We start from the raw sequence: 17,361 nt of genomic DNA, 5'->3' as shown, positions 1-17,361 counted from the left end.
GCACTCCCAGGTCCAGGGACTCTGTGAACATGGATTTGCCATGTGTCGGATTCACTGGAGCAGGGGGAAGGTGTGGGGACCTGGGTCCGGGTGAACTCAGGATTCTGTGCTGTTGAATGAAATAGCGTGATTGTGAGTGTGGGAAAGGGGCTGGTGATAAGTGTCCCTGGCTTTGTATGATTGGTTTAAGTTGATACACATTGATGAGAAAGTACAAGTTGATACAAAGTAAGTTTTGTTGGACACTTTTATGGTCAATGGAGTTTTTATGTCCATTTTTAAAAACTTGATTCTCGCTTCCATATTGCATGGAACAGGGGCAGGGTGTTATCAACCCCAGATGAAGGAAAATGGGATTAGGGTGGTGAAGTGGTTTTCCTGGCGTGCTAGAGTGAGCAGGTGACAGCAGGGGTTAATCCAGGTGGGTTCAGTGAGTGGGGCTCTGTAACAGGGTGCAGGATTTGAGTTCCGGCACTTAGCAGGACTCAGGAAGGGGCAGTGTTTTAGGGTTTATCCTCAGTTGAGTATTATTTTTCCTCTTGAGGTCCTGGGCTATAACTTACATTCTACCAGAAATTATCAGGGAAATTTAGAAAAGCAAGCAGCCAAACCAGTTGGCTGGCATCAACTGTTATCACCAGGGGGCTTGATTTATTCCTTTTTTGGGGGTCATTGGGGCATGATGACCTGTGACCTGGGCTGCCAGCAGGGGTAGGAGCCCAGCAGATTTGGGGTCATCTAGGACGTCTGGACAGACCTGATAGACCACTTTCCAATTGGGTTTTTCATTATGTGGGGGGCAGTAAATCAAAGGGACTGCCCCAGGCTACAAACTTAAAAGGGCCCCAGGCTGATGGAATGGGGCTAGGAGGATACTGATGAGGGGAGAGTGAGGGCATCTCTGGCTGGTTAACAAGTGGATCTGAGCGGAACAAAGTAACACACAAGGGGGAAAAAAACCCCACCAAAAATAAAATCAAGAAGTAAATGACAGACCGGAGAAAATGCTTTCAATAGTTCAATGTCTTTGCTATATAAAGAGCTCTTGCAAATCAATAAGGTTGATGCTCCATCTTTAGGCAAAAGGACACAGACAGGCAATTTATTAAAGACATACATCTTTAATACATGAGGGCTAGAAGTATATGAAAAATTGTTCATCTTACCAGATACCTAAGCAAAGCAAATTAAGACAATGATGTACCATGCCCACCCATGAAAGTGGCAGTTATGAGGGGAAAAGGAATACCCTCCAGGGTTGCTGAGCGTTCTGGAAGCTGGGACTCTCATATACTGTTTGTGGTGGAGAATTGGTACCAGCTTTCTGAAGGGCACCTTGCAAAGTATGTTTTAAAAGCTGTAGAAATACTTAGAACCATCCTTGGGATATCACTCTATACTTCTAGGAACTTATCAGGCACATGTGCAAAGATACAAGTATATTCATCACAATTTTTTTTATAATAGGGAAAACTGGGGGGAAAATCTCAAACAATGTAATATTGGCAAATATATCATGAACTATGCATTTAATGGAATCCTCTGGAGCCATCGTAAGACACATGGTAAAAGGTGACTCTTGCGTAATGTTTCTTTTGCTTTATACTAGCAACCGTCTTAGCTCATTTAATCCTCATGACTGTTCGAGATCTAATATTATTACCCCTATTGTATTGGCTAAGAAAGTGAGCCACTGAGAGGTCCAGTAGCTTGTCTTTGGTCCCCTACCTGGTAATTGGCACTTACAATGTGAACTCAGGCAATCTGGCTATAGGGCCTGTGTTCTTTTTTTTTTTTTAATTATTTTTATTTTTAAATTTTTTTAAAGAGAGAAAATGGGAACAGGGGGAGGTGGAGAGGGAGAGAGAGAGAGAATCTTAAGTAGGCTCCATGCTCAGCACAGAGCTTGATGCAGGGCTTGATCTCAAAACCCTGAGATCATGATCTGAGCTGACATCAAGAGCCAGGTGCTTAACCGAGTGAGCCACCCAGGTACGTCTAGGGTCTGTGTTCTTAACTGAGTGAATAGATGATTCTGGGCAGATGCCGGTGGATCTGGAATGGCCCCGTTTTTGTCTCTGTAGAATGCTGCGCTGGGTTGGAGTTGGGGCGGATTGTACTACTCTCAGAATTTTTAATCATCTGGCAAAATGTTCATGAAAATTGAGTGAAAAAAAAAAAGCAGCTTCCAAAACAGCATGATCCTACTTTATTTTTTTTAAAGGTTTTATTTATTTGACAGAGAGAGAGAGAGAGCGCGCGAGCAAGAGCAGGCAGAGGGGCAGAGGGAGAGGGAGAAGCAGGCTCCCTGCTGAGCAGGGAGCCCAATGAAGTCCTAGCACCTTGGGATCATGACCTGAGCTGAAGGCAGATGCTTAACTGACTGAGCCACTCAGGTGCCTCCACAAGATCTTACTTGAAAAAAAAAAAAGATACATATATGTAGAGAAATAACCCCAGAAGAATGTATGGCCACATGGCTGAGTGCTACTACGGGGTAAGATTATGGGTGATACTGGTTTTCTTCTTTTTGTCTCCAGGCATTTTTCTAAATTTTCTGTAATGAGGATTATACCTTTAAATAACGAAGGCATCCACATGGAAGTTATTACAATGAAAAGAAACAGACTTTGGGGCCATCTTCATGCCTCAGCACCTAACTACCCCCCAACCCAATATCAAGGCAAAGAAATCAGTCTCATGGGTCACTCTTGATGTTCCCCTAGACGTTGGCCATCTCTTCCTTCCTTTCCGTTTGGGGAGTGGGCAGGCACGGGTATGATTTGCCTCCGTCCAGCAACAGAGAGAGCATCCGAAGCACATGTCTGTCTAGTATCGTGATGGGCCAGGCCTGGGGCCAGGCACCGACTAGCAACAGCAAACAGTTCTCTGCCCCTGGAGTCTGTGGCAGAGCTTGGGTGCTGGTCACCTCTGCCCGACTTTGAGTCTTGTGCCTGACCACCATATTATTCTGCCCCCAGGTGAATAAAGATTTTTTTTTTTTTTTACCCTTTTGTCTGGGCCATTTGAATAGCCTCAATGGGCTGGAGCATTGATTCTCAGTGTGGTCCCTGGACCAGCAGCATGGGCATCACGGGGAAGCTGGTTAGAAATGTGACTTCTCAGACCCCAGCCCAGACCTGCTGTATCTGGGGGAGTGGGGTGTGGGGTGTGGTGGTGGCAGCAATCTGTGCCTTCAAAAGCCTTCCAGATGATTCTGAGGCATGCTAAAATGTGAGATACCAAATCAGGAGGATCATCGTGCATGTTTAGAGCATTCGAGGGTGTGAGAGCCATTTCTCATTTTCTCAGACGCCCCCAAAGTGACTGGCTCTGCTAAACTCATTTTTGAAATCCTGGAGACAGGCTCTGGAAAATGAGTTCGTCTTCTCCATTCCCCACTCCCCTCCCCTCCCTCAGAACGCTGCTGACAGCTGATTAATGGGGAACGACTCTCCAAAGATTTCTTTACATATATTAGGTTAGGAAAGGCTTTGAAAACTTTTTGTAGCAATTGTGTCTGCAAAGACTCCCTCCATTGGCTCTCCTCAGGGATGGAGAAGTGGTATTTGTCTCCTTTGAATTTAGACAATGATTTCTATTCTTGTACCTCTCTGGGCAGTGCTGGACCGGGAGCCAGGGGGCCTGGGAACCCACTTGGGCTCCAGCAGAGATCCACTGTATGACCTTGGGCAAGTCACTTCCCCTCTGGGTCTCAGTGTGCTTCTCTGCTTAATTATGGGGTCAGATGGTCCTTACACTTGCATCCATGATTTGAAACCTGGAAGTTTTCTTCTGTCCCGAATGTCCAGAGCTCGGCATTATGGAGAAGGTTCATGGAAGTGTGTCTCACATATTGATTAATTTTAGGGAAGAAACCCATGGAGTTGTAAAGAGTGTGTGTACTTGTGTGCATATATGTGTATCTGTACCCAAAACACTGACATGGGCAAAAGTCCACAGGAAGGAAGGTGCATATGGACGCAGGTAAAAAAAAGCAGCTTTCAGTTTTCTTTATTCCCTGAAAGACATGTTCACAGAAAAGTGTTGACTGATACTGGGTAGCTGTGATTTGCAAAATATGGGCCATTCAAATGTGCTCATTGCCAAGTCAAACATAGTTTCAAGTACTCATGGACACCAGTGGTTTTCCATTAAAGCTGGGAATCTGCATTAAAGCAGAGCTTCCTTGGAATGAGCTGGGGGTGCTTTAAAAGCCCTTTAGAAGCAAATTCTTTATTTTTCCTTCAGGTGAAAAGTAAATCCTAGAGGGTGGGGAAGGGAGGGGTAGTAGTGAGGAATCCTCCTGAACCATGCCCCCCACTTTGTATGCCACACTTTGGACCCCCCCAAACCTGGGGTGGGAGTGCAGAGGTGTGGGAGCCTGAGCCAGTTGCCCCTGGCTGCAAGTGGTTGGTCTCATCTATTTATCCCAATTATGATCCATTTCTGGGCGTGCTATGATATATAAAAGGTTGGGAAGTAAGCACCTCCATCTTCTCAGCGGGTCACATCCAGGGTCTGGAAGGAAAAGAGCATCTGCTCTTGTCTCCGGCAGCGGGGTCATGTCCACTGACCTACAGCTGGGTTATAATGCCCGCCAGTCCACAGTTTTCACCTCACACTGGGAGTCTCCGTGTACCAGCTCTAGGCCCCGGGGCACTGCTGCGCAGCTGCAAGCCGGAACCAGGGATCAAGATTTCCAGCAGCCCTATCGGCCAAGCCTGCTCTGCACAAACAGTCCATTTGGAGTCCATTACCCCCGGTCCTATATAGATACCAGTTGTAATTCCCAAGCCACAGAGCCAATAATCTTAATCTTCAACCCTGCAGACACTCTAGGGTTTAGATCCCCCGATTTGCCAGCTCTGTGAGATTGGGTGAGTCAGTGTGCCTCTCAGTGCCTTTATCTCTTCATCTGTATAATGGGGATGTTAGCAATGCTTACTTCTCGGGGACTGTTGACAGATGCAATGAGATAATGTTTGAAAAGTGCTTAGCACAGAGGCTGACAATCAGTACTCACGCAATGAAGTAATATTACTTATATTCTTCACAAATGTTTACAGAGCCAGATGTGGTGTCCGTCCTCAAGATGCTGTATAGCCAGCGGGGCAGTGTGGACGCAAGAATGAGAAACTGGGGGGCGCCTAGATGGCTCAGTGAGTGAAGCGTCTGCCTCTGGCTCAGATCATGATCCCAGGGTCCTGGGATCGAGCCCCACATTGGGCTCCCTGCTCAGCAGGGGAGCCTGCTTCTTCCCCTCCCTCTGCCCCTCTGTGCCTCTCCTGCTGACCGTCCCCTGCTTGTGCTCTCTTTCTCTCAAATAAATAAATGCAATCTTAAAAAAAGAGAGAGAGAGAGAGAGAGAGAGAGAGAGAGAAACCATTCAAAAGAACTTGGGCCCTGTAGCCAGGGATCTGGGTTCAAATTCCTACCCTCCATTTTCCAGCTGTGTGACTTTGGGCATTGGTAGAGTTAAAACTGATTTGGAGAGTCGTCCAAATTGGCAAATAACCAGCCCCGAGTGGCCTGAACCCAGGGTTAAAGTCGAACTCGCCCATTTGAACCTCACGGAAACAAGCTTCTCTTTTCCCTGGTGAGGGATTCCAGTGGTTTGCCCAAGGACACACAACCAGGCAAGTGGAGAGGCGGGAGTGGAGGGAAGACTCAGGGAGAACCATCTGCATTTAGATCCAAGAGGACACTCTCGACCTTCTCTGAGAAAGAAGTCCATCACGGGTGGACCGGGGGGGAGGGACAGACACATTCCTGGGAAAGGCTGTGCGTCCTCCACAGCCCCACTGCCTCTCTCGGGCTGGGTTTTTCTATCGCTCTGTGCAGAGGCTGCAACTTTGGGAGGTGGCCAGGAGCAGCCTGCAGCCCAGAAGCTTCTTTGCCTGTGATCTGAATTTCCCCCACTGCAGCTGCAGTGACAGCCAGAGAGCAAAGACACGTTTAGACCATTTGCAAGCTGGAAGCCATTTCAAAGGGAAAGCTGGTCCTTGATATTTCCTGCAAACATTTGAAAAAAAGAGTTTTTGGATTTTAAAAGCAACACTCATTCTTTGCAAAGTATAAGAACAAAATCAAGAGTGCCCATCACAGGGGCGCCTTGGTGGCACAGCTTTTAAGCGTCTGCCTTGGGCTCAGGGCGTGATCCCGGCGTTATGGGATCGAGCCCCACATCAGGCTCCTCTGCTATGAGCCTGCTTCTTCCTCTCCTACTCCCCCTACTTGTGTTCCCTCTCTCGATGGCTGTCTCTATCTCTGTCGAATAAATAAATAAAATCTTAAAAAAAAAAAAAAGAGTGCCCATCACAAAATAGTCCTTGCATTTTCAAGTCTTCACTGCCAGTATTTTCCCTGTACCTACATTTACAATCATACCATGGGTTCAAGGGCTGTTTTACTCAAGTTTGTGTGAAATGTATCTTCGTGTCCTTGGGGTTTTTTGTTTGTTTGCTTGCTTGCTTGCAGACAGCATGCGTAATAGCTATGGAACGTAACATTATATGGACAGAGTGCCATTTCTTTAGGACTCAGTTGAGACTCAGGGGTTCCTTTCCCCTTTCCCAGGATAAATAATGCTGGGATGAGCCCCCGGCACACCTGTGGAAGAAAAGCCTCCCCTCTCAGCCCCAGGGAGGAGTGAAGCCCAGTAGGCTCTCTGAGCCGTTTTCCCATGGCTTGGAGTGGGACCAAAGCTCACTTGGGCTCCAAATGCTTGAGGCCAGACCCTTCAAAGAAAGGACTTTCCCCCTTCTATTAATTGGGCAATTTGGAAACCCAGGCTTGAGTAAAAATATTATTTTTCCCCAGTCATTCTCAAATTGCTTATTCACCAAGTTAAAGCAGCCAGTCAAAGCGAGGGAAAAGAAAACAAAACCCCAAACTTCGAACCAGCTGTGCTGTGTTGTGTAGACAAAATAACCCTTTGACAGACCGATCAGAGCACCTTTTTGACCTGTTGATTCTCCGTAACGTTAGCGAGACTCAGCTGTTCCAGTGGTCTGGGTTTTGTTTATTTCTTCTTTTTGTTTTGTTTTGTTTTTACTTGGTTTGTTGTGCAAACAATAGTCCAATATTAGAGATGACATGAAAAGAAGAAAAAGATGGTCACACACACTCCTAGCCCAGAGGAGTCAGACTGGTTCTGCCCGTCCTCTCTCCTCCCTCCCTTCCTCCCCCTTCCCCTCCCCTCCCCTTCCCTCTCCTCCTTCCCCCCTTCCTCCCTCCCTCCCATCCTTCCTTCCTCCCTCCCTCTATTCCTTCCTTCTTTCCTTCCCTCCCTCCCCCTTTTCTTATTTTCTTTCATTAATCTTTATACATTTTTTAAAATTGTGGTAAAAGTCACATACATGAAATATACCATGTTTTACCATCTCACACTGTATAACACAATGGCATTCGATACCTTCGCAATGTTGTGCACTCGTCACCACTATCCACTTCCAGCACATTCTTGCTCATCCAGAAAGAGAGCGGCACCCATCAGCAACTGCTCCCCATCCCTCCCCTCGACCCCAGCCCTAAGCAACCACTAATTTACTTTCTGTCTCTTTAGTGCTGCCTATTCTGAGTATTTAAGTCCTATAAACGGACTCCTACAACATATGTCCTTTGGTGTCTGGCTTCTTTCACTCAGCATGACATTTTCTTGGTTCATCCATGTTGTAGCGTGACTCAGGATTTTGTTCCTTTTTATGGCGGAGTAACATTCCACTGTTGGGTTGTACCACTTTCGCTGTTTTGAATTGAGCATCCCATCAGGCAGCCTGGTGCAGCGGAGGGCAGGGGGCGCTGGGCTGATGAGGCTGGCTGACAATGGGCAGTCAGCACCAAATATGACAGCCATCTGGGGAACGCAGCCTGTGTAACCACAGAATTAGCCAAATTGGCTTCTGAATGAGGATACTAAGTGGGTCATCCACATTGGTTGGGAATGTTAGGTTTCTGATCTTTAAAAAGGAAATAGTGTCATTTTTGAAAGAGTTGCCATGGGGATTAATTGGTTAATGTGTTAAGAGTTTTTACTCTTTCCTATCAGTAGGATTCGTTCAGTCGCTGACATTTCATTTAATTCACACAAAAGTCCAGCTTCATTTACTCACAGAGATACTTGGCTGAGCCTGCTTCCTCTCCCACTAGCCTTTTATGGCTGTTGAGAGGATGGTATAACTTATAAGACAACTGCAAGCCATAAAAATCTTTAAAAATCCCTTTAAAAATCCCCAACAGGGATTAGCTTTGGTTTGGTTTATATGCCCACTTCCTATAACAATAAAACATGATTAAAATGAGAAAAAAATTCTATAGGCCTATTTTGGGATGGTTAAAAAAAGATATAGAGTAATCAAAGATGGGAGTGGGGCTAAGAGTTGAATCAGAATCCTGGGCCAAGAGAAGCTGTGGCAGTTGAATATAAAATTTTGCTCTGAGCTTCCTAGTGGCCAAGGCAAAAAAGAAAAGCAAGTGGATTTGATCGATCTGATGCAGGGTCTCTCAACCTAGGTACCACTGACATGTTGGGCTGGGTAAGTCTTTGTTGTGGGGCACTGTCCTGCACTGTCCTGGTAGGACGTTAAGCCTGCCCTAAGGTACCTGCTCTGCACCCAGCTGTGACAAAGATGTCTCCAGAGACATCTGGGTGACTCAGTCAGTTAAGTGTCTGGCTGTTGATTTTAGCTCAGGTTATGATCTCAGGGTCATGAGATAGAGCCCCGTGTTGGGCTCCACGCTCAGCACAGAGTCTGCCTAAGATTCTCTCTCTTCCTCTCTCTCTGCCCCTCCACCCCCACTCTCTCTCTTTCTTTCTAATAATAATAATAATAATAATAATAATAATAATAAATGTCTCCGGACATTGCCAAATGTCCTCCAGGGGTGAAAATTGTCCCATGGTTGAGAACTGATGACCTAAGAAAAGGACACAAACCTTGACGTGGGGTCTTTGGATTAAGGACTAAACAATGTGACCACCAGGGCTTTCAGGATCAGGTCTCAAAACCCAAAGATAAATTTTAACCTGTGATGTACTCGGCTCATGAAGACGTCGGCCTTAGCCCCAGTGACTGCCATCACTGGTGTTCATCTTCTCTGAGTGACACTTTCTGTCCCCCCCAACCATGACCATTTCCTTTGGTTGTGCACATTTGCCAGATGTTGGGCTGAGTCCTTCGCATGCACCTCATAGAACCCCTAGATCACATCTTTGCATGTCATTATCACCTGCATTTTACAGGTGTGGAGACTGAGCCATAGGTGGCCAAGCCGCATGCCAATGATACCACTAAGTGGCAGAAAAGGACATTTGACCCAAGGTAGCTTGGTCCCTGTACCTTTCGCTGCTAGAGCAGTGGATCTCCAATGGGGGCTAATTTTGTCCCCCAGAGAATCCTAGGGACGACTTGGAAATATCTGTGGTGGTTACAGCAGCTGAGGTGGGGGTGGGGAGCTACCGGCATCTATAATGGGCAGAGGCCAAGGTGGATGCTAACGAGCCCAGAGTGCACGGGATGGCCCCAGCCATTATCCGTGCCCCGTGTCAATGTTGAGCCTGAGAAGCCCTGCCCTGGGGCCTGGGCGGTGGGCAGAAGGTCAGTCGGGGAGAAGGTCCATCGGGGAGAGGAGCCCCGAGGCGTAGGGGTTCTGGCAGAAGAGGAAAGATGGTGAGTGCCAGCATAGGGTCTGTGGCAGGTGGCACTTCTACTAACTGGGCTTGGTGGTCCTGTCCACCTCCTAGAAAAAAAGACCCAGAGCTGGATTTTCCCTATTTCAGCCAGCATCTGCACAGGCCCCCGAGAGAACTGCTACAGCATGGGAGCTCCTCCAGAAGTCTTTCAGATTCTGGACACATTTCTTTCTTTCTTTTTAGTTGATGAGGAGAAGTTGGAAGATGAATGTATAATCCGAGGCCTGTGGAACTGTCCGAGGTAGTGGCGTGGCCTCGTGGGGCGGGGAATGGAGCCAGGCAGGACGGGATCTGGGCACCACCCCTCCCTGCCCGAGGGCGAGGCTTCCTGGGCCTCCGGGGCCATTCACTCACTGCTCCTTCTCTGGCCCCTCACCGCACCCCGAGGATAATAGTACCGGCCACGCTGCTGCTGGGAGGACTCGGTGAGGTTGTGTGCGTGGCAGCTGGTGCGTTAGCGCTCATCATCGTCTTCATTGTGACGGATCGGAATCAGGAATATCCTTCGAGATGACCTGATCCGACCCCTGGGCTCACAGATGGGGAAAGTGAGTTCCAGAGAGGCAGCCGTCCCAGTGGCGTCCCCAGCAGACGCGGGCCGGTGCCGGGCCCTCTCCTGGCCCCGGGCTTGTTCTGGGGCCCGTCCTGGACGGAGCAGGAATTTCCACCGGAGATCGGAGCCGGGGTGTGGAAATGTCTTCTCCAGCCTTCCCCTCCCTGAACCAATTTGTAATTAGTGGCTTGTGGCCAGTTTCTCCCGCCTCCGAGGCAGACCTGTAAAACCTGTATGAGAAGCTGCCGTGGGCCGGGCAGCTGGCTGAGCGGCCAGTCTCTCTGTTCCGGCCCCTTTGTCCCTCTGCTCCTGCGGGAGGGGGCCACCGCCCCATCCCGGCCCTCCCCACCTCAGGGCCCTTTCCTGCCGGCTGGTAATCCTCTTGTTTGGGCTGTAATTTGTGACTGGCTGAGCCCATCCTGGGCTGTGGTGCCCTGCCCGGGGCCCTGGGGTTCCCAGTGGCTCTTTGAAGAATCCGGGAGGTGCTCGGTGGGGGTGCGGGGGGGGGGAGGTGGCTGTGGGCAGCGGCCGGAGGAATGAGGACGGCAGTGGGTGCCAGGCCCAGCCGGGGCGCCTCGCCCCCTCCCCGAGGCCCCGTGGGCGATGCCACCGAAGCCGGAGTTCCGGGACTTGGGGCGTCTCTGCCACAGCTGCTGACTTTGGCAAAAAAGAAATCCTCCTACTTAATACACTCTCCTTCCAGATAGAGGGGGGTTTGAAGTCGGCTGTGGAGCGGGAAGACAATCTCGTTACTAATGCACCATAAAGTACAATAAATATTCTGCTGACAGACTCCAAACCCAGGAAACAATTCCAAAACCCTAAAAAAATAATAATAATAAAGAAAAGGAACCCACACCTTCCTGAAGCCTCTTTCTCCTTTGGTAAAATTTTATTCAGATGAGAAGTGAAGTCACGCTCCCTCCCTGTCCCCCCTCCACCCAGCACCTCTCTTTTGGGTCAATATCTTCTTCCTGCATGCAGACTCCTCTCCGATGGGACAACTTGTGGTCAGCGCAGCCCCCAAGTGGGGTGGGACTTGGTGCCCTGGTCCCAAGCCCTCCTGATGGACTGGGGCCTCCTCATAGCCTCCCCCAGAAGAAAACCGTCCAGCCCCTTCTTTCTCTGCACCCCACAAGCACGCCTGGTTTCAAAACCACCTCCATTTTTTCATTAAATCCGAGAGTCATAGGGAGGGAATGACCTGGCTACTTCAATTAATTTTTTTCCCCCGTTCAAATCGTAAGGTTCAATTTCCTTTGGAGGAGGGAGTATCTTGCAGGGGGAGGGGGTTGAAAAACGAAGGGCTGCATTTGAATGTTTGGTCTTGATAGGAGATAGGGACCAGCATGGAAAATCATCTTTATCACCCCAAAATGGAAGGTAAAGCATGTGGCCTGGGCTGGCATACCAAACGGCCTGCGAGCCCTTATCATAATCCCAGGAGTCGCCCCCCCACTCTGTCACCTCTGCTATTCCAGGCAAGTGTCAGCCGTCTTCCCTGCTGTAGGGAGCTAGATAGCACCGAGCTGGGCCGGCGCAGCGGGCATAATAAGAATTGGAAATTGCTCCCAAGGAAAGTTTCCGAGGAATTAACTTTGGATGGGTGGGGGAGGACATGCAGGGGTGGGGGAGCTGAAGGAAGAAGATGAGGAGCCCGGCAAAGACAAGGAGATTGCTGGTGGCGTCTGAAAAGGGAGGGGGCTGCCTTGAATTTATCCAGAAGGGCTGGACCGCTCTGCATGGGAAAGACAGGTGGGCCATCACCAGCACCCATGGGGCAGCGGGGGCTTTGGGACCCCAGAGACCCCCAGCTGCCTGAGAGAGGGGATCTGAAATCTCTCTCTGCAGGTGCCAAGTCTGCCAGATGGGCTGGGCTGCGTGTCTGTCCCAGAAATTATGGAGCTTTGGGCCGGATGGGGCTTTGGCCTGATGCCTTTGCTGATTCTCTTGTGAGCGACCTCCACCCTATCTTGGCCTGTCTCAGGCTGCCTGTAAGTGCGAGTCTCCACCCCCCTCCCCCCTGCAGAGCGCTCCTGGGCCTACGAGACACTGCCTTCAGCCCTTATTCATAAATATCGGTGCCTGGCGCCCTTCCAAGCACTGGGTACCCAGCCCAGCATAGGAGGGCCAGACGAGCTTGCAAAGTCAAGGTGAGCGGGATAAGCACCTTCCTGGACACAGACGCATGAAAAGACCAGCTAGGTGAGCGAGGAGCGCTGTAAATAATATGAAATCAGGTGGCGTCCTAGGCGGTGGAGCGGCCGTGTTTTAGCCCCATGCGTCGAATTCTTCCCCTGTAAAACAGGATGGAAACACTGCGTCTCCCAGGAGGTGAGTTAGATATGAAGGGATAGCACTCAGCCCAGAGCCTGGTGTGTAGTAAATGCTCAATAAAGCTTTGTTCAGGCTCTATTACCTACCGAGGGCGGTGGTGGGGGCATCGGAAAGCTGGCAGATGTCCCCACTGGGGACATGGAGAAGGTTGGGGTGGTTCCTCCAAGCTTCTATTGAGTGCATAGGAGGAACGAGTGGAGCTGGGCCCCCTGGATTTGAAGCCTGGGAACGTGGGCAAGGACCTGCCCCCTGGCCTCAGTTTCCCCATCTGTAAACTGGGGATGATTAGAGTAGTTTTGTTGTGGAGCTCTGGTGAGGTTTGGAGGTGCTCTGTGGAAGCTGACCCACGCCAGTGTGTTAAGTGAGAGCTGCTCTTATCAAAGGGCCTGATTCCCATTCAAGTCTGTGCCCCTGGAAGGGGTGGGTGGGCTGGGTGTTTGGGAAGGAGCTTAGGCTGGGGGCTAGATCCCTGGTTTTCTCCCTGGGTGGATACCCCATGCAGGGCTCACATGTCCTTGGTACAGAGCTGTAGGGCCACACAGGGGCAAAGGGACAGGCACAGTGCATCATCTGTTGATTCCCAGGGACCCTCGGGGACACCGATGAGGCAAGATACCCAGAGAGGGTGTATGGACTTCCTAAGACCACACAGCAAGCTGGAAGGACTCGGGCCCCAGACAGTGGCACCTGCCTGGCCCAGCCTGGTCCTCACAGGGGTGTGTGGAGGGGGTGGCAGGGAAAGAATGGCTCTTCCGTTATGGCTCCAGGGGAGCCTGAGCGATCATCCTGGAGTAATTGGGTGCTAATACTATTATGCCTCCCATTTCATACTTCCCACGTCCCCAGGGCTGTCTCTGAGGATCTCAAAGCCCTTTACATGACAATGCCACCATTAACTCATAAATCCTGCCCGGCCTGCTGGGAGGAGAGGTGGGTGGTATGACGGAGATGCTGAGGAATTAACCTCAATTATCTCCTCTGATTCAGACTTCACCGAGTTGTCAGGTTGGCTCTGGGGTTTGTCAGGCCCTGGTTGCTGCTTGTGGGGTGGAGGCCAAGAGGCCAGGAGGGGGCTGCTGAGCGGAGCTCTGCTCTCCAGCAGTTTGCTTCGTGATATTCAGGACGGCCCTGTGGGTTCATATGCCCACTTCAAAGCAGGAGAGACTCAGAGAGGTGCGATGACTCACGGACAGTCACACAGCGAGGAAGGAGCGAGGCTGGAACTGGACCCCCAGCTGCCGCTCGGTCCTCAGTACAGGGTGGTCTTGGAGGGGAGCAGGGCAGGGGTCAAGGACCTGGGCCTACGGGATGGGGCACCTGTCTTCTGCCAAGGTGCTGTGAGACTCAGGGCGGTGGCTCCCTGTCTCTGAGCGGGATCCCTTGAGCTGACGCTTCAGGGTCAAGGGTCAAGATCTTAGGTTTAGTGATTGCTTCCAGATTTGAAGGGGTTGCCTTGCCCCCCGCTGTTAGGGAACCACCGGCCCCTGAGGGAACACGGTAAGGGGAGGAGGGTGGCAAACTCATTTGTGCGTTCATTCGTTCTTACCTATGATTGTTTTCAGCGTGCTCTCTCAGTAGGGTGAAAGGTAATGGGACAGACTCCGGGGGCAGGCTGCCTGGGTTCAAAATACACTTCCTCTGTGGTCTTGGGCAACTTCCCTCATCTCTCCAAGCCTCAAGTGTCCTCATCTGTAAGATGGGCTGCTACAGTGTTGCTCATTCACCTGGCCCACCTCCTCCGAGCCAGGCCCTGCTGGCCGGCCTGGTGTACAGCCGTGAACGAAGCAGACAGGATGGGCAGAGCCCGTGTGACCTGGCCGGGCAGGCAGGCAACACACGTCAGGTAAATCTTGGGCCACCGGGCGACGAGCACGCTCATGGGGGTGTGAGGTGGTTGGGGGGGTTAGACCAGATAATCCACACAGATGGCTTCGCGTGGGGCTCGGTGCAGGACGCTGTTTACTTAGCATCTGAAGGGACTCTGGTGTGCCGGGCACTGTGTTGGGGGCCGGGGACATGTGACACGCACAGCTGGGCACGCAAGATGCTTGGTCAGGGTGGCTGGCAGAGCCCACCTGCCCACCAGCAGGTGAGGCAGAAGCAGCATCTCCTGGTGGTGGGGCTGCTCTGCCTTCCCACCCCCTGCCCTGGAAGGAGGGACGCAGAGCCTCTACCAGAGCCCAGAGACTGGGCCCCTGGGGGCACATTGCTGGGGGCGGGACGATGTTTCTGTAGCAGCAGTCTCTTGGCCCAGTGTTGCAGGGAAAGAGGACCTGGCTCCCATTTCACAGTTGTGGAAACTGAGGCCCAGAGGAATGACTCGGGAATTGACGCAGAGACCACAAGTGCAGGGGCTTGGGAGGCGCCTTTCGCCTCCCTCCTTGGACCACCCCAGAGAGCCGGGGGCAGTTAGAGATGGCCAGGCTTCACCACTTCGTGGAAAAGAATTGTTTCCCACGTGTTTGTTCATTGCAGGGCTCAGGATTGTGGGTGAGTGTGGCTTGCGCTAGGAAGGGAGAGACACAGAGTCTGGGTTCGTGTCAGCCCCACCCATTCTAGCCCTAAGGGATGTTGGGGAGTGGGGAGAGGGGCGTGCCATACAGGGAAGCCGGATTTAGCAAGTGAGAATGCAGGACGGCCGGTCAAGTTTGAATTTCACATTAACGATACATTATATATATATGTATATATATATATATATATATATATATATATATATACATATATATATATTTATGTTAGCATGAATGTGTCCTAAACATTGTCCTGTATTTTATCGGGCCAGCCTAGCTGTGGAAGAACTTCCGAGCCTGGGTTTCCCTGTCTGTCCAAGAAATCTTTTCTCATAACAAGAGATTAGGAAGGAGCCGGTCCCTGACTCTCCTGTACCTTGATGCAGGGGCTGAGCTGGGGATGCCTTGGGGAACACGGGACCGTTATCTTCCCTGTGTCCTCTCTGAGGCTTTCCTCTCCAGGTTCAGGCATTGTTCTGTTGGGGGGGGGGGGCAAGCCAGGCTGTGGGGTTGGGGGGATTTGCATTCATCTGACTCCCGCTCTCCTGCTTCTGAGCAGAGTCACCTTGGGTCCGCCCTCAGTTTTGTCTCTGTGTCATGGGCCCAGTCACAAAGCCTGACCCACGGGGTTGCTCCAATGACATCATGGGTGGGAGATATGCTTGTATTTTAACCAGAGTTGCTGGCTCCGAATGAGCCTGCCAGGTGAGCTGCAAGCTAAGTCTGCGGGGGCAGGGCATGCTGGACTCCCAGTCCAGTGCTCAATCACTTGGGATTTCCTTCAAAGAGGCGTGCGGGCTGTTATGGAGTCTTAGCGCTGGAAGACTCTTTGGGAGACCACTACTCTGGTGCCCTCTTTTGCCTGGAAAACAAGGCCCAGAGATTCCATGCGGCTACCCTAAGGCCACACAGTGAGTTCCTAGCTGACAGGGGTCAAAAGCCAGGTGTCCTGAATCCCAGACTTACAGGCTTTTCCCCTCCACAATGTTATGGCTTGAAATCGAATTTAAGCATACCTTTCTGGAGGCAAAAGTTCATTCTGTACGAGGCGCTACAGTATGGCGGAGAAACAGTAAAGGGTCTCGGGGGCGAGAAACAGGATGCATGCAGCAACACATGCAAACAGAGGAAGTGTGACCCTGGCACCCCTGTCCTTGAGGTTCCTTACTTCTGACAAGGGGACCCTGAGAATAGCATTTATGATCCATTCAGGTGTCCTGTCCTAAAGTCCCTGGATCTGCCCCAAGGTTTGCTGTGTTGTCCCCAATTTGGGCCTTGCTTGGGAGGAGTCTTCTCCTCCCTGGGACTCAGGACCATTAAGGCCATCAGTCTCATCTTCTAGAGAAAGACTTTTACATATACTTAGCTTCTAGGAGCCAGGTGATAGATGTGAGAGACAGTGGGGGGCTGTGTTCAGAGATGTGCCTTTACAGGTATCTCTCAGCTATCGCTCTGTCTGCTTCTCTGTCTCCAGATCCTTCTCTGCGATTCCCAGTCTTCATCTCTCTGGTTGTCTTTTGTCTCTCTGCCTTTTTCTTTCTCCCTCTCTTCCCTCTCGCTCCTCACCCTTCTCCCCTTCCCACCCCTCCCTCTCCCATCCCCTCCTTCCCACCTTCCCTTTTGCTGCTAAGTCTGTTTATCCCTGAACCACCTTTCCTGCAGGGAGATGCTGGAAAGCCCTGGCTCCAAACCAGTGCGACCCTAATCTCCCCAGCAGACTGCCTGAAATGTAATTCATGAACAGGGCTCTCCCGGCTTCTGCATCTTGCAGCCTGGGCAGCACAGGCCGATGGAAGGAGCTGGGGGGAGCAGGAGTGGGGCTGTGGCTGGCTGCCCTGGGTCACCTCACATTCTGCTCTGTCTGCCCATCAACTTCAGTTCTGGGTCCCTGGAACACAGTTGCCCCTGAAACAGCAAAAGATTGCTTCGCTCTGTGGGCTGTGCAAAGCTCAGGGACCGCGTGGAGGCCACGGGATTAGGCCAAGACGTTCATGCATGCGTTGATTCATTCATGCACGGGTTCATTTATCCTGTTTCATGTTTCCCGAGCTCCTTCTATGTGCCCCGCTCCACTGCTGGGAGGTGAGGATACCATTTGCAACACAAAGAGGCCAGTTCCTGTTTTGGGAGCTAACGGTCTGGTGAGGGACAGAGATAGTAATCTAATAGTTACTTAAGATCTTCTTTTAGGAGCACCTGGCTGGCTTAGTCAGTGGAGCATGCGGCTTGATCTCCGGGTTGTGAGTTCGAGCCCCATGTTGGAT

The sequence above is a fragment of the Ursus arctos genome, unplaced genomic scaffold, assembly GCF_023065955.2.
Source record: "Ursus arctos isolate Adak ecotype North America unplaced genomic scaffold, UrsArc2.0 scaffold_32, whole genome shotgun sequence".
NCBI classification, from domain to species: domain Eukaryota; kingdom Metazoa; phylum Chordata; class Mammalia; order Carnivora; family Ursidae; genus Ursus; species Ursus arctos.
Note: the sequence above shows the minus strand (reverse complement) of the source record.